General features: G+C 46.3%; 1 protein-coding gene across 2 annotated transcripts in view; it reads left to right on the top strand.

Moving 5' to 3' along the window:
* Positions 1-24,314, top strand: part of BBS9 (Bardet-Biedl syndrome 9) — a 478,097-nt gene that overhangs the window by 350,515 nt on the left and 103,268 nt on the right. The window lies entirely within an intron of this gene.

A 24,314-nucleotide genomic window follows, 5' to 3' on the forward strand; every position in this document is an offset into this window, starting at 1 on the left:
AAGAACACACAGCAGGCAAGGGGCAGGGCCGGGATCAGAACCCAAGCCTTCTGATTCCCCGGCCCATGGTTTTTCCGCCAGGCCACGCGGCTTCTAGTGGTTTGTCCATCGAAGGCGTCTCGTGGCCCTGTTTTGAAGATGGAAGCAAGATCTTAATAATTGATTATTATTTTGGAAAGCAGTGGAATTTGGGTCAGCCCAAAGTGCCCCATCTATTGCATTTAGAGAGCCAGAGGGTCAAATTGTCGGAGCAGCAGACAGAGATTCCGGAGCGTATCCTAGAGTTTCTGATTCCTTCCCTCTGCCTGGATCTGCACAGCAAATTGTAAATAGAGTGAGACCGTAACTAGCAAGTGGATATAATTTTCATTATCTGAGGTTTGACAGTGGCCTGGGGCGTTGGCACAGGTGGGGTTTAGCTAAAACCTTGTGCCCTCTTGGGACCCCACTTGGCTTTACTGCTTGCTGCTTTGGGGACGAGCGTATCAGCCCCCCACTTCTGGCTTCCTCCACACTGAGTGTGCAAGGGTGAGCAGCAGCATGGTTTAGTGGCTGGAACGCGGGCCTGAGAGTCAGAAGGTCACGGGTTCTAATCCCGACTCTGCCACTTGTCTGCTGTGTGACCTTGGGCAAGTCACTCAACTTCTCGGTGCCTCGGTTACCTCATCCGTAAAATGGGGATTGAGATTGTGAGCCCCATGTGGGACAGGAACTGTGTCCAAACTAATTAGCTTGTATCCACCCCAGTGCTTAGTACGGTGTCTGGCACACAGTAAGTGCTGAACAAATACCATAATTATTATAATTATTAAAGGGCTGCCTGACCAGCTGACTGACTGTACTATTGAACTAATGTTCGACTATTATTACTCCTATCCATAGAAGTAAGTTTGGAATGTCACTATCTCTAAAGAAGAAGGTGTCTGCATCTGCTTTAAGCGGTGCTCTATTGGGTTTGGAGAACAGACAAAGAGAAGGAGGGCAGAGGAGGAAGACGAGCAGTAAGGGAAGCAGAGAAGGGAGCTAGGAGGGTCTGAGAGTGTCTCCTACTTAATAGTAATAATTGTGATATTTGTCAAGCGCTTACTATGTGCCAAGCACTGGACTAATCACTGGGGTGGATACAAGCAAATCGGATTGGACACAGTCCCTGTCCCATGTGGGGCTGGCAGTCTCAATCCCCATTTTACAGATGAGGTAACTGAGGCCCAGAGAAGTAAAGTGACAAGGCCAAGGTCACACAGGAGACAGTGTGGCGGATCCGGGATTAGAACCCATGACCTTTTAGACTGTGAGCCCACTCTTTTAGACTGTGAGCCCACTGTTGGGTAGGGACTGTCTCTATATGTTGCCAACTTGTACTTCCCAAGCACTTAGGACAGTGCTCTGCACACAGTAAGTGCTCAATAAATACGATTGATTGATTGATTGACCTTCTGACTGAAAGGCCTGTGCACTATCCACTATGCCATGCTGCTCCTCGGGCTTTGGAGTCAGAGGTCATGGGTTCAAATCCTTGGTCTGCCAATTGTCAGCTGTGTGACTTTGGGCAAGTCACTTCACTGCACTGAGCCTCAGTTACCTCCTCTGTAAAATGGGGGATTAAGACTGTGAGTCCTCCGTGGGACAACTTGATCACCGTGTAACCCCCCCCGCCAGCGCTTAGAACAGTGATTTGCACATAGTAAGTGCTTAATAAATGCTATTATTATTATTATTTGTTAAGCACTTACTGTGAGCCAGGCACTGTACTAAGTGCCGGGGTAGATACAAGCAAAAAGAACTGGACACAGTCCCTGGCCTACTTCTTTTAAGGCCCCCCGTAAAGTGACTTTGCATCGCAAGCAGTTGCCAACTTGTACTTCCCAAGCACTTAGTGCAGTGCTCTGCACACAGTAAGCGCTCAATAAATACGATTGATGATGATGATGAATCAGTCAGGGCAGTATTCCACCTTCAGGAAACACCCAGCACAGTGTTCTGCACAGAGTAGACGGCCAGCGCGGTGCTCCACACATGGAAGACACCCAATCAATTCTGACGGCTTGGCCTCTGGAGAGAGTCACTCGAGTAAAGGAGAAGGGGCCAGGATAGGAGCAATTGGGGTAGCAATTGGGGTCAAAGTGGCCAGAAGAGGGTCCTCCCTAGTCCTCCTACTACCTCCCCGGGCCTCTCCCCTCCCTTACCTCCACCACTGCAGCTGTTTTTCCTGTGCCCATTCCTGGCCCACCCATGCCTGCATGTGAACTTATAGATCTCTGTGCGTGCGAGCTCATCTATGCTTCTCTGAGTATTTCTCACTCGTGTATGCATTTGTGTGGGCAAATATACTGCAAATGTTGCATGGCACACATTTCTGGTTGGCCCACGCGTGCATGCGTATGTATATGTCGAAAGGAAAGGATATCGATGGTTAAGGCAAAAATGGAAAAAAAGAATCCTTCAAAAAGACAAAAAAAAAAAGCTACATACCCAGGCACAGACTGGGGATTTCTGTTAGTGATTAAATAAGTAAACACGCAAATAAATCTTCTAAATCCCCTTGTAGACTCATCGAATACGTATCTTGTCATGCTAAGGTTTCACTGCTCTGGCTTCTCATCTGAGTTTCAGTTATCCCTGGGCCCTAGCCAACGTGGACATTTCAGAGTGAATGCGGTACACCCATTGGTCTTTTGGTGATTTCAGTTTTAATGTGCGGTCGCTGGGAAATCGAACCTATTTGTTCATTCAGTCGTATTTATTGAATGCTTACTGTGTGCAGAGCACAATACTAAGCGCTTGATTTTAAGTTCTTGATTGTAGACTGTGAGCCCGCTGTTGGGTAGGGACTGTCTCTATGTGTTGCCGACTTGTACTTCCCAAGCGCTTAGTACAGTGCTCTGCACACCGTAAGCGCTCAATAAATACGATTGATTGATTGATTCAGGGTGTGTTTCTGAGAGTGACAACGTGAAAGCACCCATGCCCCTCTCAGATATTCTTGGCCGGGTTAACAAAGAAGAGTGCGGAGCCTGGAGTGGTGCTAACCTCTCAAGAATAAAGGAATCAAGAGTTACTTCCTGCGATTTCAAAGGACAAAAGGAGTAGTGTAAATCTCTCAACGCCAACAAAGGGCTAGTCCAAGTACCAAGATGGCATTACACCTTGGGAATTTTATAACTTTCTTTTATGGGATGGTTGGAATGAAGTATGATTTTATCCAAATTCAGTTCCTTATCAGCTTTCAAGTGCTATCACCGTGAGGCTGTGTGGATCATTTTCTGCTGTGATGATTATCTTTCCTCCCTTTGTTATTCAGTGGAGGCCAATTAAATTCCTCAGTGAGAGGACTGAGAAAGAATTCAGATTTTAACAGTGACACCTGTTTGTTTTGGTTAAAAGTAAAATAGTAGACGAATTGTTTGCCAAGGCAGCCAGCTATCCAGGCCTGTATTCCAGAATTCAGATAACCTTCACTCTTAAAGTCGATTTCAGCTTTCTCGGGGGCCTGCAGGCCTGGTGACCAACTGAATCGTCTTTAAATGGGGTCCTTCTTAATGCAGCCATTGCTATTCAAACAGAACTTGGAAATCGTGAGCTCAGTTTTTGATTTATGAAACCAAGGAACGTTCGCCTTTACCGTAAAGGAGATGGAGCCAGTGAGAAACACAGAAATAAAACATCATCACGGCTTTGACTCTTCAGGGGATAGGTTGGCTCGGGAGTTTAGCAAGAGGCTTTTATTAAAGTCCGCATAGTCTTGCCCCTTGTTGATTCTTGAGCTTCATGGGAGTGGGTGGGAGCCGGAGTTGCTTTGCAAGCAGGTTGGAAGTGGGGCCCGGGGAATGTGGAACCATTCCCAGCCCTGCTTTGGCTCCGATTTCTCAAAGCCCTCCGTGCTCCTGGCTTTTCTCCCAACATCCTCCTCAGGGTTCCTTCAACTCTGACTCAACCAACCATATCTCACGTGGAGTAAGTAGCCTGAGGAGTTGGGGAAAGGTCTCCGGACAGCTGAATTTACTTGGCAATTTTTGTTGAGCGAATAAAATAATGAGAAGGAGAAGAATTAGCAAATTGATTCAGCATGTACTGTGTGCCAAGCTTTGTGCTAAATGCCGAGTAGTTATGTTGGTAATAATAATAGTGTGGTACTTGTTAAGTTTTTAATGTGCCAAGCACTGTACTAACCGCTGGCAGAGTTACAAGAGCAGCATGTCAGATACAGTCCCTCCCCACACGAGCATCTAAGTAGGAGGGAGTAGGATTGAATCTCCGTTTTACAGATGAGGAAACTGAGGCATAGATAAATTGAATGGCTCGCCCAAAGTCTCACAGTAGGCAAGTAGCTGATCTGGGGTTAGAACCCAGGTCTTTCGACTCTCGGGTCCATGCTCTATCCACCAGGCCATGTTACCCAAACTGGACGGCCAGCACAGTGCTCTGCATATGGATGCCACCCGGTCAATTCTGATGACTAAGAGAGGAGCCGCCGAGTTGTCCCCTGGAGAGAGGTGAACCAGTGAGGGAGCAAGGTCAGCAGCAGGAGGTGGGATTAGAACAGGAGAAGAGGTAATAATAATAATGGTATTTACTAAGCGCTTACTATGTGCCAAGTACTGTTCTAAGTGCTGGGGTAGATACAAGGGAATCAGGCTGTCCCATGTGGGGCTTGCAGTCTTCATCCCCATTTTACAGATGAGGTAACTGAAGCACAGTGAACTTAAGTGACTTGCCCAAAGTCGCACAGTTGACAAGTGGCAGAGCCGGGATTTGAACCCATGACCTCTGACTCCCAAGCCCAGGCTCTTTCCACTAAGCCACACTGCCTCTTTTAGCCCAGGTAGTGAGTGGGCTCAAAAGAGTCAAAAGAGAATTACCCCTGGCCCTCCCCACTACTTTCCTGGGCTCTTTGACTAAAATAGATTGACACAGTCTCACACTGGGATCTGATCCTCATTTTACAGAGGGGGAAACTGAGGCACACATCGGTTAAGTGACTTTCCCAAGATCACCCAGGAAGCCATAGAGGAGCCGGGACTAGAACTTACATCTCCTGGATTCAGGTTCCTCAGGCCCCACTGACTCTACTTTGGAATCCTTCGAAATAACGAATCATCAATCATCATCAATCGTATTTATTGAGCGCTTACTATGTGCAGAGCACTGTACTAAGCGCTTGGGAAGTACAAATTGGCAACATATAGAGACAGTCCCTACCCAACAGTGGGCTCACAGTCTAAAAGAGTGGGCTCACAGTCTAAAAGAATGAATGCGGTTGTAAAGAATTCGGTGCTGCTCTCTGGAGGCTTTTCTGTTTTGCTGCAAAGTTCATTTCTGCTGTGAAGTTCTTTGGTCTAAAGCCACGCTGGGCTTCTGCAAGTGCACTGTTGACTCGGCTTAAAATAGTAATTATTATTATTATAGTATTAAGCGCTTGCTATGTGCCAAGCACTGTTCTAAGTACTGGGGTAGATACAAAGTAATCAGGTTGTCCCTTGAGGGGCTCACAGTCGTAATCACCATTTTACAGATGAGGTAACTGAGGTGCAGAGAAGGGAAGTGGCTTACCCAAGGTCACACAGCAGATAAGCGCTTAGTACAGTGCTTTGCACATAGTAAGCGCTCAATAAATACGATTGATGATGAAGTGGCGGAGCTGGGATTAGAACCCACGTTCACTAAGCAATGCTGTCTCAGCAGTGTGTTTGAAAGGATTCTGGCTAGAATCACGCTGGCAATGAAAGCATGGAGATTCCCATTGGGGTTTCATAATCAGCTCCCTCCCCTACTCTTCTTGAAAATGGGGATTATAATGGTATCTCCTATGGTTTATGGCATCTCTTCAGTGTTCCCAAATGTGAAGAGGCTTGGGCAGATATCTGAGGGGTGGTTTCTCTCCTTGCTATTGGATTTCTGTAGAAATACCTTCAGATCTGGGTGGGCCTTTCCATTTCTCATGGCCTTAAATGCCGAGGTTATTTTCTCAGAAGTTGCAGTGTTGGACTCGTCTTCACATTTAAGTCAGTGTTCCCCATCTCGAAATGTCCTCTCCTTAATTAATCAATCAAATTTATTAATGGTGGAAGGCACATTCAGGGGTTGACTGTTGTGCTCTCGGATTTTCTTTTTGTCTGGGAGGATGGTGGATCCGTCTAGACTTTTCAGTGATGCCTTAAGAGCTAGAGAGCCTCTATTATGTGTGAGTGAAAGTCCTGAGTTTGGTCACAATCAGCGTGTCCTTGAATCTCATCAGCTTTGCAGTTCCATCACTGGTCGTGCTTATTTCTTAGGTTGTCCTGTATATCCTGTTACTTGTTTTTGTAGACCTCTGTTTTGTTAAGATCATGAGGAACAGCAAGATGCTACTGATGCCTCTTCTATTTTATTGCAAGCAGTTTGTTCATCTGTAGTCATTTCCAACTAATAATAATAATAATGATAATTCTGGTATTTAAGTGCTTACTTTGTGCCAGGCACTGTAATAGTAATAATAATAATAATAATAATGGCATTTATTAAGCGCTTACTATGTGCTGAGCACTGTTCTAAGCGCTGGGGAATTTACAAGGTGATCGGATTGTCCCCCGTGGGGCTCACGGTGTTAATCCCCATTTTACAGATGAGGTAACTGAGGCCCAGAGAAGTGAAGTGACTTGCCCAAAGTCACACAGCTGACAATTGGCGGCGCCGGGATTTGAACCCATGAACTCTGACTCCAAAGCCCGGGTGTACTAAGGGCTGGGGTGGATACAAGCAAATCGGATAGGTTACAGTCCCTACATAGGGCTCATAGTCTTCATCCCCATTTCACAGATGAGGAAACTGAGTCACAGAGAAGTGAAGTGACTTGCCCAAGGTCATACAGCAGAAAAGTGGCGGAGCTGGGATTAGAACCCACAACCTTCCGACTCTCAGGTTTATGCTGTATACACTATGTTATGCTGCTACCTTTGGTTTTGCCTCTTTGCCACACACAGTGTGAAAGTCTGCCTGCTAGACTGCTTTCCTGAAGAGGATCTTGTTGCTGGAGTTCCCGTTGTTTTTCTTTTTTTATGGAATTTGTTGAGTGCTTATTATGTGCCCAGTACTGCACTAAGTGCTAGGGTAGATACAAGATAATCAGGTCGCCCGTGGGGCTCCAAATCTAGATGAGAGGAAGAACAGATATTGAATCCAGAGATGCAGAGAAGCCGCGTGGCTCAGTGGAAAGAGCCCAGGCTTTGGAGTCCCGGCTCCGCCACATGTCTGCTGTGTGACCTTGGGCAAGTCACTTAACTTCTCGGAGCTTCAGTTACCTCATCTGTAAAATGGGGATGATGACTGTAAGCCCCACGTGGGACAACCTGATCACCTTGTATCCCCCCTTGTATTAGAACAGTGCTTTGCACATAGTAAGCGCTTAACAAATGCCATCATCAATCAGCAAATATTGAATCCCCATTTTACAGATAAGGAAACTGAGGCACAGAGCAGTTAAGAGACTTGTCCAAGGTCACACAGCGGGAAAGTGGCAGAGCCCCTCTCTCCAATGGGGCTGCTGTGAGTCACTCCAAAAGCAGCTTGGGGGTTTCTTCCTTTTCTTGTCTGATGCCGTCGAGTCGTTTCTGACCCATAGCGACACCATGGACGCATCTCTCCCAGAATGGCCCGCTTTCCATCCGCAGCCGTTCTGGTAGTGGATCCATAGAGTTCTCTTGGTAAAATACGGACGCGGTTTACCCTACTGCCGCCTTCCACGCAGTAAACTCCACCCTCGACTCCCTGCCGTGCCGCTGCGGCCCAGCATGGGTGAGTTTTGACTCGTGGCGGATTGCCTTCCACTCGCTAGCCACTGGCCAAGCTAGGAATGGAATGGGTAGGCCTCTGCTTGACTCCCATAGCCGAGACTGTTAGAGTACTGGAAACGCTCCAGGTTCCAGAGGGAAATTTCTTTTCTAAGAGCTCTATTTATTTATTTATTTATCTCTATCTATCTATCTATCTATTCATTTATTTATTTATTTATTTATTTATTTATTTCTATTTATTTATTTATTTATTTTACTTGTACATATCTATTCTATTTATTTTATTCTGTTAGTATGTTTGGTCTTCTTCTCTGTCTCCCCCTTGTAGACTGTGAGCCCACTGTCGGGTAGGGACTGTCTCTGTATGTTGCCAACTTGTACTTCCCAAGCGCTTAGTACAGTGCTCTGCACACAGTAAGCGCTCAGTAAATACGATTGATTGATGTAGCCTTCTTCAAGGTGTGGAGGCTGCTCTTCAATGCCTTGGCTCTACTGCTGGCTTGAGGTGAGGCCAGTAGTCAACTCAGCACTCAGCCTCTGCCTAGCCTGTGAAGATCTGTCTACGTTTCGAGCCCTGCCGAAGGACCCAGTGTTTACGCCCCGAGTGAATCCACACGGTCTCGTGGGCAGGGAGTGTGTCTGTTATATTATACTCTCCTGGCTGCTTAGTAGAGTGCTGTGCACATAGTAAGCTCTCAAGAAATACGATTGAATGACCGGCTGACTTTAGGGGATGGACTGTGAGCCCCCTCTTGGGTAGGGACCGTCTCTATATGTTGCCAACTTGTATGTCCCAAGCGCTTAGTACAGTGCTCTGCATACAGTAAGCGCCCAATAAATACGATTGAATGAATGAATGAATGGAAGAGTTGAGGTTGGTAATTAAGAACTGATGTTTGGCACGTTCACTGAGCAGAGTGGACCATTGCTATTTAGCTCTCTAGTCCTATTAGGGCCAACACATTTTTTCCAAGTTTAACTTCACTGTCCATCTTTGTATTGAAATATCCCGTGATGACGACCTTGTCAGACTTTGGAGTCTGGGTAGTGATCCTCTCCAGGCCCGTAGGTCATGGGTTCTAATCTCGGCTTGGCCACTACTTGTCTGCTATGTGACCTTGGGCAAGTCACTGAACTTCTCCTTACCTCAGTCACCTCATCACCTCATTAAGACTGTGAGCCCCACGTGGGACAACCTGATTACCTTGTATCTACCCCAGTGCTTAGAACAGTGCTTGACACATAGTAAGTACTTAGCAAATGCTATAATAATAATAATTACAGAAGTCTTCTTTCTCTGCATTGCTAGTTGTCATTGCTGGGGCACATTGAGAGGTGGTGTGGTCTAGCACTAAGACCACAGAACTGAGAGTCAGATGATCCGGGGTCTAATACCAGCTGAGCCACTTCCCTGCTGTGCAACCTTGAGCAAGGCATTTGACTTCTCTGTTCCTCCATTGCTTCATCTCTAATAAAAGGATAAAATACCCGTTCCTCCTCCCTTTGAGACAGGGACTATGTCCAATTCGATTGTTATGTATTCATTCAGTTGCATTTATTGAGCGTTTACTGTGTGCAGAGCACTGTACTAAGCGCTTGGGAAGTAGAAATCAGCAACATGTAGAGAGGGTCCCTGCCCAACAATGGGCTCACACTTTAGAAATGGGCTCCCAGTCTAGAAGCCCCATTGCGTAGATACAGGGCTTAGATACATAGTAAACACTTAATATTGGTATTATGTATGTTTATAATGCTAGCAAAGCACTTCAGTCAATCAAGAGCATTTTCTGAATGCGTAATCTGTACTGAGCCCACAGTGTAGCACATGAAGTGCTTGGGAGAGTTCAGCATAGTAGACATTTATTCATTCAATCGTATTGAGCGCTTACTGTGTGCAAGTACAATTGGAAAGTACAATTTGGCAGCAGATAGAGACAATCCCTACCCAACAACCGGCTCCCCAGATCCCTGCTCTCAAGGGATTTAAAAATCCAGCAGGGAAGAGAAACACTAAAATAACTTACAGAGAGAAGCAATAGGGTTTAATAGTTGTACATAGCTATAGAATGTGAAGTGGGGGGGGGAGTCAAGTGCGGTAGTGAGGCAGGGGGGATCTCTCCAATTTTCAGTCAATAATGATATTAGCCAGGGAATGTGTCTGTTTATTGTTGTATCATACTCTTCCAAGCGCTGAGTACAGTGCTCTGCACATAGTAATCGCTCAATAAATGCAATTGAATGAATGAATTTATTGAGTGCTTATTGTGTGCAAAGCATTCTACTCAGCCCTTGGGAGAGTACAGTACTATGGAGTTGCTAGATGAGTTCCTTGCCCACCGTGAGTTTACAGTCTAGAGGAGGAGACAGACCTTAATATAATAAATGAAGTACAGATATTTACATGAGTGCTGAGGGTGGGCTTGAGTAACCAGGTGCCCAAAGGATATAGATACAAGTGCAAAGATGACGCAAAAGGGAGAGGAAATCAGAGAAAAGAGGGTTTGATAACTCTCCATTCCCCTTCTACTATTCCTTTCCTAACTCCTTGATTGAGTTGTTTACAACTGCTCCTTCCACTTCTGTAATTTTCTCCTTGCCCCACTTAATAATAATAATGATTTTGGTATTTGTTAAGCGCTTACTATGTGCAAGGCACTGTTCTAAGCGCTTTTCCCCTTCTGCGCCCGCTTCCTTGGAGACCTCATTTGCTCCCATTGCTTCAACTAATAGTGATGCTTGATTGGGCCAGAATAGCACTCGGGGGACTGTGATGCCAACAAACAGTTGAAATACAGTGTTCCGGTTCCCATTACAACTCTGGAGGCAGGCCGGAATCTCACCTTGCACTTTATGTCACCTCTGTCACATCGTCCTCTGCTTCTTGAGCAGCTTCTGGTTTGATGGTCTTGCCTGGGCCGGACTGTGCCTGACACTTCTGTGGGTTTTATCTGGAAGAAGAGAGTTGTGAGAATGGAGTGAAAGTCCCGGCTCAGCCATCGATCTGTGACTACTGAATCAATAAATGCGCTCAATAAATACAATTGAATGAATGAATACTGGGCTCCGGGAGAATGAAGCATTGAGCAATTTCCCCTTTCGTGTTTTGAGTCTTGCCAGGATTAGGACTTGGACTCGGGGTGAAAAATTTTGGATTACTTCAATTGAGGACGTGCCCACCGACTCCAGTAACACCCTCCGGGATTCTGCTCTTCTTACTTGAGGCCCGTTGGGGAAGTCCTTTGGGTTCTTTTGGGGAAATGGGCCCTTTTGACCTCAGTCCACCTGGTGATTTGCGTGGCTCAGAAATGCAGTTGTAGCATTCCCCAGCTCTCTGACTCAGCTGAGTGGATACTCAGGGGGCACACCTACTCACCTTCCATTGAGCTATCCCTTCCAAACTCCGAAGATGCCATTCCGGCCTCCACAGGCCGCTGCTTAACTATGGACACGGCTGAGTCTGGACGAATGTACTTATGTACATATCCAGCTATTACTTATTCTAATGTCTCTCTCCCCCTCTTATCTGTGAGCTCCTTGTGAGCAGGGATCACGTCTACCACCTCTGTGTATTGTACTCTGCCAAGTGATTAGTACAGTGTTCTGTACACAGTAAGTGCTCAAGAAATACCACCGATTGATTCACTGATTGATTGACCGAACTTGGCGTCCCATTCATCGGAAAGTTTCTAAATCCCCCCTGGTTGGTTTTAAGCGTGAAGCCTGAGACACCGTGAGGGACTAAGGAATTGTGTTAATAATCATAATTACGGTATTTAAGTGCTTACTACAAACCAGGCACTGTACTAAGCACTGGGGTGGACACAAGCAAATGGAGTTGGACACAGTCCCTGTCCCATGTGGGGCTCACAGTCTCAATCCCCATTTTATAGATGAGGTAACTGAGGCTCAGAGAAGTGAAGCGATTTGCCCAAGGTCACACAGCAGGCAAGGGGCAGAGCCGGGATTAGAACTCATGACCTTCTGACTCCCAGACTTGTGCTCTAGCCATGATGCCCTGCTGCTCTCCATGCACCATGCCATGTTCTGCCGTCCAACAGCTGTGGATCTGAAGCCTCGGAAAAACCCACTGAGGGATCCCTTTGCTGCATAGATCCTGCACTTTCCTTTTTTGAATTTGATTTCATCCACTATTGCTCTTCTGAAACTGTGGCTTCATTGGAATGGGATGAAACGTCGGGCAGCTAGGAAAGAGTCAGAAAAGGGGGGGAAAATGTTCAAATTGGAAGTCAGGTTGGGAATGAGCTGTATTCTAAGCATCACACCAGGCTGGTCATTTAGATGATTTAATTACTATTTCCCTGACTAAGCCCTAATTTCCTCTATCCATGCATCGACTACGCTCTTGGCTCTGCACTCCTTAAGCACTTTGATACTCACCTCAGCCCCTCAGCACTTATATAGAGTTATTTCCCCTATCTGTAATTTAAGTACTTTGATACTCACCTCAGCCCCTCAGCACTTATACAGAGTTATTTCCCCTATCTGTAATTTGTTTTAATGTCTGCCTGCCGCTGAATAATAATAATGATAGCATTTATTAAGCGCTTACTATGTACAAAGCACTGTTCTAAGCGCTGAAGACTGTAAGAGCCTTCTGGGCAGGGCTTACATGATGATGATGATGGCATTTGGTAAGCATTTACTATGTGCAAAGCACTGTTACCAACTCTGTTGTACTGTGCCCTTCCCAGCCCAACTACAATACTCTGCATGCAGAAAGTGCTCAATAAATGCGATTAATTGATTGACAATGATTGATTGACTTCATTTGGTGTCTAAAATTTCCCCCTAAGACAGTTTTTACTCCAGAACTACCAGTGGGTTCCCATGAGAAGCAGCATGCTGTAAGTGCTTAGTACAGTGCTCTGCACACAGTAAGCGCTCAATAAATATGAATGAATGAATGAATAGAGCACGGGCCTGCGAGTCAGAAGGTCATGGGTTCTTTTCCCGGCTCTGTCAATAATGATAATGATGGCATTTATTAAGTACTTACTATGTGCAAAGCACTGTTCTAAGCGCTGGGGAGGTTACAAGATGATTAGGTTGTCCCTTGGGGGCTCACAGTCTTAATCCCTATTTTACAGCTGAGGTAACTGAGGCCCAGAGAAGTTGTGACATGCCCAAAGTCACGCAGCTGACAATTGGCGGAGCTGAGATTTGAACCCATGACCTCTGACTCCAAAGCCCTTGCTCTTTCCACTAAGCCGCACTGCTTCTCTGCTTCTCACTTGTCTGCTGGGTGGCCTTCATTTCTACGAGCCTCAGTTACCTCATCAGTAAAATGAGGATCAAGACTGTGAGCCCCACATGGGATGGGGACTGTGTCCAACCCAATTTGCTTGTATCTACCCCAGCGCTTAGTGCAATGCCTGGCACGTAGTCAGCACTTAACAAATCCCACAATTATTATTATTTCACCTCTACACTGATCACATTTTAAACTATTTTTAAACCACAAGCTGTCAGCCTCTGTGTCAACAAAGCTCTCCTTTAGGTCTTTATGTGTACTCCTAGAGGATTGAGAGTGACCCTGGAGTCATCGCTTAGATTCTCAGCCCCATGTGGGACAGCGACTCTGTCCAACCTGATAAGCTTGTATCGATCCCAGCACTCAGAACGGTGCTTGACAAGGGCTTAGAGAAGGGCTCAGAGAAGCAGCGTGGCTCAGTGGAAAGAGCCCGGGCTTTGGAGTCAGTGGTCATGGGTTCAAATCCCGGCCCCGCCACTTGTCAGCTGTGTGGCTTTGGGCAAGTCACTTCACTTCTCTGTGCCTCAGTTACCTCATCTGTCAAATGGGGATTGACTGTGAGCCCCACCGTGGGACAACCTGATCACCTTGTAGCCTCCCCAGCGCTTAGAACAGTGCTTTGCACATAGTAAGTACTTAATAAATGCCATCATTATTATTATTGACAGAGCCGGGAAAAGAACCCATGACCTTCTGACTCCCAGGACTGTGCTCTATTCATTCATAGCAAGTCAGTTACCTCATCTGTAAAATGGGGATTGACTGTGAGCCCCCCCGTGGGACAACCTGATCACCTTGTAACCTCCCCAGTGCTTAGAACGGTGCTCTGCACATAGTAAGCACTTAACAAATGCCATTATTATTATTATTATCATTAACAAATACCATAATTATTATTGCTGTTCCTCCAACACCTCTCTTTCAAGATTCTCGAAGTATCTGTTAACTCCAATCTCCCATAAATTCAATGTCTTCTGTGCCCAGAGGGACTTCTTGATTGGCTGGCAGAGAACTTAAGGGTGTTCACCCTCTCCCAGCAGTGACTGAATTGCCCTCCCTAAGCTTATCTCACGAGGACCCCTCATGCAATTTAAAGAATCATAATAATAATGATGGTATTTGTTAAGCGCTTACTATGTGCCAAGCACTGTTCTAAGCACTGGGGGAGATACAAGGTCATCAGGTTGTCCACATGGGGCTCACAGTCTTCATTCTTATTTTACAGATGAGGGAACTGAGGCCCAGAGAAGATGAGGGATTTGCCCAAGGTCACACAGCAAGTCTTTTGATTCCCAGGCCTGTGTTCTTTCCATTAGGTCATGCTGCCTCTGCAGTGATGCTGAAGGCCCTTCAAATGTAGCATTTAGTAATAATAATGATAATGTTGGTATTTGTTAAGCACTTACTATGTGCCAAGCACCGTTCTAAGCGCTGGGAGGGGGCGGGATATAAGGTAATCAAGGTTGTCCCACGTGGGGCTCACAGTCTTAGTACCCATTTTACAGATGAGGGAACTGAGGCACAGAGAAGTGAAGTGACTTGCCCAAAGTCACACAGCTGACAAGTGGCGGAGCCGGAATTAGAACCGGTGATCTTTGACTCCCAAGCCCCGGCTCTTTCCACTAGAGGAGAAGCAAAGCAAAAAGGCAGACACTCCTTTCTCTATTTCTTTGCTACCCTCTTCTTGGCTATCAATCTATCAATCGATACGTGTCCCCTAAGCATGGCTTTCTGGCCAGAGGCACCCAGGTATCGGTGGCAATTTAAATATTTCTAGAATCATTCAGGCTGCCTCCAGCTTCAAACCTCTGCCCTTCCTTTGTGGTGGACGGCCAGAGATGAAGGACCGCAGTGGTAATGGGTGAGTAAAGGCAGACAGCCCTGTTGTTTCCATGTCACTTCACTTGGACCCCATTCAAACAGTGAGCAGAACTGGCCTGGATTCAACCTTTGACTGTGGCGTAAAGGCCAAGTGTCGGCTAGATGCTCTGGGTTCTCGAGTTTATTATGGTGGAGATGCAGCAATTCCTCGATTCATTCTTGCTCTAGTAAAACCAGGCTTTGCAATGGCTCCTGCATCCTTTATTAAGCTGGGAACGGCTGGGCTTTTGGTTCACCACGTCTGGCCCCTCAAAGCTCGTCTGCTTTTCGAACAGCTTATTTTTGAACGTCCTCAAGAATGCATACAAGAAAAGAAGACCCTGTCTAGCTCCATGAGTAATAAGTCTCAGCGGATTTATAGGGAACAGATTGTCCCGGAAAACCCCCTGCTTCCCCTTTTTTGATAGAATCACAAAACGAATGGATTAAGGGGATCTAGTAGGTGAGACATATATCGGGGCCTTTAGTCTAACATTTGGTAGGGTGATGTGTAAAATCTCAGTATGAAAATGAATCAGACTTGGCTGGAATCTGAGCTTTGTCACACAGAAGGAAAGCAGGCGGAGAGCTAGTGAGCTGAGGAGAAGGATAACCTACAACCGTGGCAAGTTTTTTAGAAGGAGCCGATGGGGCACCCACGAGCCAGTGTCAGACGTGTCGTCTTTGTTCTTCCCGAGTGGCATTATTTGGGTTTTGGAGAAGATGGTCAGCACCCTGGGAATGAAAGAGAACTCCCAGAAGGCGGGCGACAGAGCCTGGGCATGCTTCAATACAGGAGCCAGGGAAAGGACAAGCAGGCATTCCTGTAACACGGGGTAGCAATTCAGAAATGGTTCACGGGACTAGTTCTCAGGCAACAGACCAGGCGCTAACTGTCGTCTCTCCCCATCCTCCATTGCCACCGTCTCCAGATCTAATTTGCAAAGTGACTGTTTAAAGGCCCAGACTCTTTCAGGCCGTTTCTCTGTACAGGACTGGCACATTTCTGGCTCCATTTGGGCAGCTGGAAGACTCATCTCTTCTGGCGAGCTGAAACTTGGGCTTTCTTTGAGTCTCCTTGGATTCGCTGGCCTTGGGGACTATTATTTGACCATAAAACTTAGTGTTTTCTTGGAAAAATGAGAGAATAGAGGGAATGATCAGTGTTCGTGGAATTGAAAAAGCATTTTCTGTATAGTTGGTGGTTGATTGCAGAATCAGTGGCTTTACCTATCTAGTTGACTCTCATAATACTATATTATCCTCTAACACTGACCTACGCACAGTGCCTTGATCTCGTCTCTGTCAATGTGACCGCTTGCTCTCAGCTTCTCTCCTGCTTGGAACTCCCTAATTAAATCTGACATCAGAACCACTCTCTACATCTCCAAAGCTCTACTAAAATCATACCTCCTCCAAGAGGTCTTCCCCCACTAACCTCTCATCTCCCCGCCACCCTATTTCCTCTCTCCTCTGTATCACCCTTTTGCTTGGGCCCATACCCCCTGAGCACTTTGATATTTAACCCACCCCCATCCCCCTAGCACTTATACTTTGTTCCTTCCCCTATCTGTAATTTGTTTTAATTTATGTTTGTCTCCCCAACTAGAACTCTAAACTCCTTGAGGGCAAGGATCATGTCTACTAACATTATTGTATTGTACATTTTATTATTAGAAGCAGCATGGCTCAGTGGAAAGAGCCTGGGCTTTGGAGTCAGAGGTCATGGGTTCAAATCCCGGCTCTGCCAACTGTCAGCTGTGTGACTTTGGGCAAGTCACTTAACTTCTCTGTGCCTCAGTTACCTCATCTGGAAAATGGGGATTAAGACTGTGAGCCCCCTGTGGGACAGCTTGATCACCTTGTAACCTCCCCACCGCTTAGAACAGTGCTTTGCACATAGTAAGTGCTTAACAAATGCCATCATCATTATTATTATAATTACTACTCTCCCAAGTGCTTAGTACAGTTTTCTGCATACAGAAAATGCTCAATAAGTACTATTGATTGATTGACTAATAATGGTATTTATTCAGTGCTTAGTCCCTGCCAAATGCTGTACTAACCACTGGAGTGGATAATAATGATGATGATAATAAATATTATAATAATTATTATAATATAGGATTATTGTAATCATGGTATTTGTTAATGAATATGTACCAGACACTATACTGAGTGCTGGGTTGATACAAAATGATCAATTCAGGTGTAGTCCCTGTCTCACATAGGGCTCATAGCCTAAGAGGTAGGAGAGCAGGTGTCTTATACCCAATTTTACAGATGAATAAACTGAAGCCCAGAGAGATTAAGTGACCTACCTACAGCACAGGCCAGTGGCAGGGCTGGGATTCTTTTAATGGTGTTTGTTGAGCACTTACTTTGTGCCTGGAACTGTACTAAACGCAGGGGTAGAAACAAGCTAACCAGATTAGACACAGTCCAAGTCCCACTTGGGGCTCACAGTCTTAATCCCCATTTTCCAGGTGAGGTAACTGAGGCACAGAGAAGTGAAGTGACTTGCCCAAGGTCACACAGCAGACGAGTGGCGGAGTCAGGATTAGAACCCATGACCTTCTAACTCCCAGCCCCATCCTCTACCCGCTATGCCATGCAATGAGCACTGTATCAAGTATTTGGGAGAGGAGACTGCAACGGAGTTGGTATAAAGCCATTGTCATCCTCAGTCTTCATCTGTGCAAAGTGGCGGAACCAATTTTCCTCAGAAATTAGGCAGGCCGCGCCTTCGGCAAGTCTCAGGCTAAAAGTCCAAAGTAAGAGAGACGGGAGGGGAAATTCCCTGCACTCTCAGAGGAATCGCGAGAGCCATAGATTGCTCTGTAGCGGAAGCATCGAATCGTTAACCCAGTTGTTGGGCGGAAACAGTGCTGCAACGGCTGGGGGGTCGGGAGTCGGGGGCGACCGAGGAGGCTCTGAGGTGGAGCAGCCAGCGGGACTTCGGTGAGGACCCGGGTGAGGCCCCCACTCCCATTGCATGATTCACGTCTCCTCCGGTGCTGCTGCCGCTTTCCTGCAACCGATTTTAAAGCCGGTCTTGGCAGCGGGAAGGATTTGGGATTAATTTCACACTAGCTTTTATGAGCCGGGCTCTTTCCTTCGAGTGGCGCGCCGGGCGCCTTGGCTCCGTTACCTTGGCTCCAGCTGATTCGGGATTTGGACCCAAGATTTGTCCTCTGGGTTCTCGTTGGATTTGGAAACCTTCAATTGAAACATGTCAAGGAAAGGCCCCCTTGGCCCGCTGGGCCTGAAGCACCGGTGGTGGTCAGAAGTTTCCTCTAGTGTTCCGCCTCTGCAGTCCCCAGATCTCCAGGGAGGGCTGAGGGAGACCAGAAGCTCCCGAGTGGGAGTGGTCCTGGGCCCCACGGCTTGGCCGGACTGGACGCCGGCTGCCTGCCCGGCTGGACGGTTGGCGGGTCTCAAGGGCCAGAGAGGGATATTCGGTCCAAACAGACCGAATATGGCTGTACCCGCCTCACCCACTGAATTGGAACACTAATGCCATTATAGTTAATTTGGTACATGTGGATGAAGGCCAAACCTTGGCTGCTGACAGTGAGACTGAATTGAAGACAGAGAAGCCTGGGCATTCCCTGAAGCATGCTAGGACACCAAAAGTTGCCCATGAAGTAGGACCCGGGCCCAGGCTGAAATCCCCTGCCGGTTCCTCACCAACTTGCCTGGCATTTTGACCCTCCCAACCCACTTTCCGTGATTTCCTCATGGGAATCATGCTACCCTACCAAGCCGCCATCCTGAGACTCAGAGGGCCATCTCAGTCTCTTGGAAGGACTTGTTAGGTTTTCAGTTCAACCTGGTGTGTGGGATAACCTTCTTGAGCCTGGTGGGAAGAGAATGGGACTAGGCGTCAGGAGACTTGGGATCAAGTCCCGGTTCTGCTACTTGACTACTGCATTAAGAAAACTTAACCCTCAGTTTTCTCACCTGTAAAAGGGTGATAAAATGTGTGTTTCCACCCCCTCTTAAACCAAAAGTCCCATGTGGGGCAAAAACTATGTCCAGTTCGAATATGTTCTCTCCACCCCAGCACTTTGCAGAGTTTTTGGCTCATAGTGAGTTTTTATTAAGTACCAATTATTATTCTTATTATTATAATTATCAGGTTCTAATTGAAACATTCCATGTGGGGCAGAAAGGGAATCAGAGAAAACCCTCCACAAATTCATTGATTCAGTCAGTCATATTTATTGAGTGCTTACTATATGCCGAGCACTGCACTAAGCACTTAGGAAGTACAGTTCAGTGACAAATAGAGACAATCCTTGCCCGCAATGGGCTAACAGTCTGGAAGGGGGGAGACAGACATCAAAACAAATAAGCAGGCGTCAGTAGCATCATTATACATAAATAGGATTATAGCTATATGCACATCACAATTAGAGTTGACCCTTTGTGTGGCAAGAGAAGGCTCTTTAGTCAGCCTGCACGGGACCTGTGGAAGGTTAGGGAGAAAGACCTCCCTGATGGTGGCTCCGCGGGGCATGGCGTGGTAGGGTCGGAGGCCGGGGGTTGCCGGGGTAGCAGTCCTCTCCCACACCCGAATGACATTGCTGTCACAGGCCCCATGGGAAGGAGAAGCAGAGTGGGGAGTGATGTCTCACTCTTCCGGAAAACGACAGAGCAGGGTATCGGGAAGTGGGCGGCTGATCCCTGCCATCCCTTCCTGCCATCCGAACCTGAGGACCTCCCCCCTCCGAAGCAGCTGACTAGCAATCAAGTTCCCAGGTGAATCCATTAAGCTGAATAATAATAATACGTATGGTACATGTTAAGCACATACGTTCAAGGCCCTGCTGAGAGCTCACCTCCTCCAGGAGGCCTTCCCAGACTGAGCCCCTTCCTTCCTCTACCCCTCGTCCCCCTCTCCATCCCCCCCATCTTACCTCCTTCCCTTCCCCACAGCACCTGTATATATGTATATATGGTTGTACATATTTATTACTCTATTTATTTATTTATTTATTTTACTTGTACATATCTATCCTATTTATTTTATTTTGTTAGTATGTTTGGTTTTGTTCTCTGTCTCCCCCTTTTAGACTGTGAGCCCACTGTTGGGTAGGGACTGTCTCTATATGTTGCCAATTTGTACTTCCCAAGCGCTTAGTACAGTGCTCTGCACATAGTAAGCGCTCAATAAATACGATTGATGATGATGATGATGATACTAGGGGCCAAGCACTATGGGCCAATTAGTAGACATGTTCCTTGCCCACAAAGAGGGAAGGAGAAGCAACATGGCTTAGTGGATAGAGCATGGTCCTGGGAGCCAGAGGACCTGGGTTCGAATCTCTGCCCTGCCACTTGTCTGCTGTATGAACTTAGGCAAGTTACCTAACTTCTCTGTGTCTGTTACCTCATCAGTAAAATGGGAATTTAGACTGTGCACTTCATGAGGGACATGGACTATGTCCAACCTTGTATCTACCCCAGCACTCAGTACAGTGCCTGACTCAGAGTAAGCGCTTGACAGATACCATAAGAAAAGAAAAGGAGCTTACAGCCTAGAGGAGTTTAATAAAAAATAATTACTACTATCGTTACCGTCACCTTCCCATTTCTCCTTTCCTTGGCTCTCCAGTAGGAGAGCAACCTGGTGGTTCCTTGGAACACTAGTATGGAAATTTGTTACTAAGGGTGGGGTGGCCCAGAAGAATTTTTTTTTTCTCATTCCATAGGATCTGTCAAAGTATCAAGCATCAGAGCAAAAACCCTCTCTACCGTCCAGTTTGCTGGCAGAACAGCACATCAGACTTTCCTTGAATGGACCACTAACCTCTTAATAATGGCAACAATAACAATATTAATAGCAACAGTAAATGTTTACTATATGGCAGTTAGGTTAGACACAGACCCTGTCCCACACTGGACTCAGAGGCTAAGGGGGAATGAGTACAGCGATTGAATCCCCATTTTTTTATTCATTGTCATATTCATTGAGCGCTTACTGTGTGCAGAGGACTGTACTGAGTGCTTGGGAGAGTACAATATAACAGTTTAACAAAGTTATTAGTCATCTTCCCTACCCACAAAGAGTCTGCAGTCCATCAGGGAGTCAGATTAATATGAGTAAAGTATGGCTACGTACTTAGGTGCCGTGGGGCTGATGGAGGGGTGGATAATGGGAGCAAATTCAAGTGCAAGGGCCGTGCAAAAGGGAGTAGGAGAAGAGGAAATGAAGCCTAAATCAGGGAGGTGCTCTTGGAGGCGATATGCCTTCGATAAGGCTTTGAAGGTGGGGAGAATAATTGTCTGTCGCATATGAAGAGGGAGGGCGTTCCAGGCCAGAGGCGGGATAAGGGCGACTGGTTGGAAGAGAGATAGACAAGATCAAGATGCAGGGAGAAAGCTGGCATTAGAGGAGTGAAATGTGTCTCACTCTTCCGGAAGGCGACAGAGCAGGGGACCGGGAAGTGGGCGAGGTGAGACGTAGGAGGTGGCAAGGTGACTGAATGCTTTAAAGCTGATGGAAAAGGGTTTCTGTTAATGGGGAGGTGGATGGGCAACTGCTGGAGGTTCTTGAGGAGTGGGGAAACATGGCATGAATGTTTTTGTAGAAAAATGATCCAGGCAGCAGAATGAAGTTTGGACTGGAATGAGGAGACAGAAGGCTGGGAGGTCGGCAAGGAGGCTGTTGCAATAATCAAGGCAGGATAGTATAACTGCTTGGATTAACATAGTAGCAGTATGGATGGAGAGGAGGTAGCATTATACAGGAGAGGAAACTGAGGCATAGAGAAGCTAAGTGACTCGCCCAAGGTCACACAGTAGGCAAGTGGCAGAGACTAGAACCCAGGTCCTCTGCTCTCCAGGCCTGTGCTGTTTCTACTAGACCATTCCACTGTCCTTAACCCCTCAAAATCAGGATCCCAGCCCATTAGTTGGACAGTCATTCATTCTGTTGTATTTTTTGGGTCCTTACTGTGTGCAAAACACTGGACTAAGCGCTTGGGAGAATTCAGTATAACAACAAACAGACTCATTCCCTGCCCACAACCATCTTACAGTCTAGAGGGGGAGACAAATAGTCGGAAGGAGGCTGATTCTGGGACTCAGCAGATGGTTGAAGCATCTGCGCTAGTCAGCAAATTGTTTTTAGTGAGCAGAAAGTTTACCAAAACACTAACATAAAATAAGGGAGAAAACACCAATGGTCAGTCTGGGGTACACTGTCCGATTGTGGATTTTAGCTCTCTCCTGCCTTCCCCTTTCCCCCGCCTCTAAATAAAAGTGTTCGAAATGATTTTGGCATAAAAAGAAAAGAAAACACCATAGTCAATCCTGCCAATTTTATCTGGAGCAGATTTGGCCTCATAAAGTTAACACACCCTGGATTTTTCTCTTCCAGCTCTTTGAGGGTCAGTGCCTGACATTTACGTTACAAGTGACATTACTCAACCAGTCATTTATTAGGATATCTATGTTTTGGATGAAACAGTGAAACCCTGTCTATTTCACTTGGAAACTAATGTCTTTTAGAGCTGCGTGCATGTACATGAAGGGAATATCACTATCAGCAACATCATCTTTGAATAGGAAGGATAAGATTTTTTACGTATACAAGTACTTAATCTACCAGCTGCTCAGCGACTTTTCTTCATCTCCCATTTCCTTCCACTTCACCCTGTCTTGCTCCCTTTGTTCTTCCCCCCTCCCAGCCCCGGAGCACTTAGGTCCATATCTGTAAATTTATTTATTTGTATCGATGTCTGTCTTCCCCCGTCCAGACTGTCAGCTCGTTATGGACAGGGAATGCCAGTGTTTATTGTTGAATTGTACTTTCCCAAGCGCTTAGTACAGCGCTCTGCACACAGTAAGGGCCCAATAAATATGACTGAATGAATAAATGAAAGAAGGGGAGATCCCGATGGCTACAATAGACAGCTTTGCTCAGTCACCCGGGCTCAAATGAAGTACCTACAGAAGAAACCCCAGGAGGGTCTGCACTGTGTTCATCCAGGGATAACAAACAGGACTGTTTACTGATCAGATTAAGGAGATAACTTCATGCAGACGGTATTTTTAGACAGAATGGACTGTTTGCTAATCACAGGCATTCAGGGCAATCCTGCTAGGACAAAGGGATTATAGAACTGGCCTTGAGAGGTACAGAGATCTCAACCTGGGGGAACGCAGAGAAGCGGAGCTCACCGAGTGGCGGAATCTGAAGTGGGTTTTTCATTTAGATTAGCAGAGAGCGTTTACATCATTATTGTTACGGTACTTGTTCGGCATTTATCATGTGCTAAATATATTTCCCCCTCTCAGGTAGAGTTTCCAGTACTCTACCAGTTTCAACTGCTGGAGGGACAATCAAGCTGAGGCCTCCCCATTCCATTCCTAGCTTGGGCAGTGGCTAGCCGGTGGAAAGCAATCTGCTACAACTCAAAACTCACCTGTGCTGGGCAGCAGCGGCGTGGGAGAGAGTTGAGGGCGGAGAGTCCGGTTTACTGCATGGAAGGAGGCAATGGTAACCCACTTCTGGCTTTTTACCAAGGAAACTCTATGGATACACAACCAGAAAAATTGCAGATGGTGGTGGGGCACATTCTGGGAGAGATGTGTCCATGGAAAAGCAGTGTAGCCTAGTGGGAAGAGCACAGGCCTAGAAGTCAGCAGACCTAATCCTGCCTCAGCCGCTTGCCTGCTGGGTGACCTTGGGCAAGTCACTTAACTTCTTTGTGCCTCCTCATCTGGGGATTCAATACCTCTTCTCCCTCCACATTAGACCATGAACCCCATATGGGATAGGGACTGCCTCTGGCCTGATTCTCTTGTCTCAACCCCAGGATTTAACACAGTGCTTGGAAAATAGGTAGGATTTAACAAATGCCATTGTTATCACTGTCATTATTATTATTTGTTTGTGTTAACCACATATGTTTGTATCCAGCCAGTTCTCCTATAATGTGTACTTTCACTACATGTGTTTGGATAGACTGTTGTTGGGGTATTAGGAAGTATTCTTTCATTATTGCAGAATTGTCTCTTTAGAAAAAATGCAATGTTGGACAAAAGCCTTCTTTGCATGAAAGCAGTGTCAGTCCAGGTGTATATTCTTGAAGGCAAGTTTTTCTTAACACAAAGCTCTTCGAATGTTATCAGAGAACTAACTGCTCACCCACATTCTCTTTTTCTGTCTGTTTCTCTCTCTCTTTTCCTTTTCCTCCCCCCTAATACTGTTCTAATTCAGCACTAACTGAATTTAGTTCTATAAAGAATGAGGTAAAGTTATGATTTAGAACGAGTAAAATGCTACTCATTTCATGAGACAGGCTCATCCTGTTGAATAGTCAGAAACACTCCCTGACTGATCCCTTACTCACTTGAGTCATCCTGTCAGCTCCCTTAAAATAAGTTTGTTTATTCTAACT

This window comes from Tachyglossus aculeatus, chromosome 2, assembly GCF_015852505.1.
Source record: "Tachyglossus aculeatus isolate mTacAcu1 chromosome 2, mTacAcu1.pri, whole genome shotgun sequence".
Lineage (NCBI taxonomy): Eukaryota > Metazoa > Chordata > Mammalia > Monotremata > Tachyglossidae > Tachyglossus > Tachyglossus aculeatus.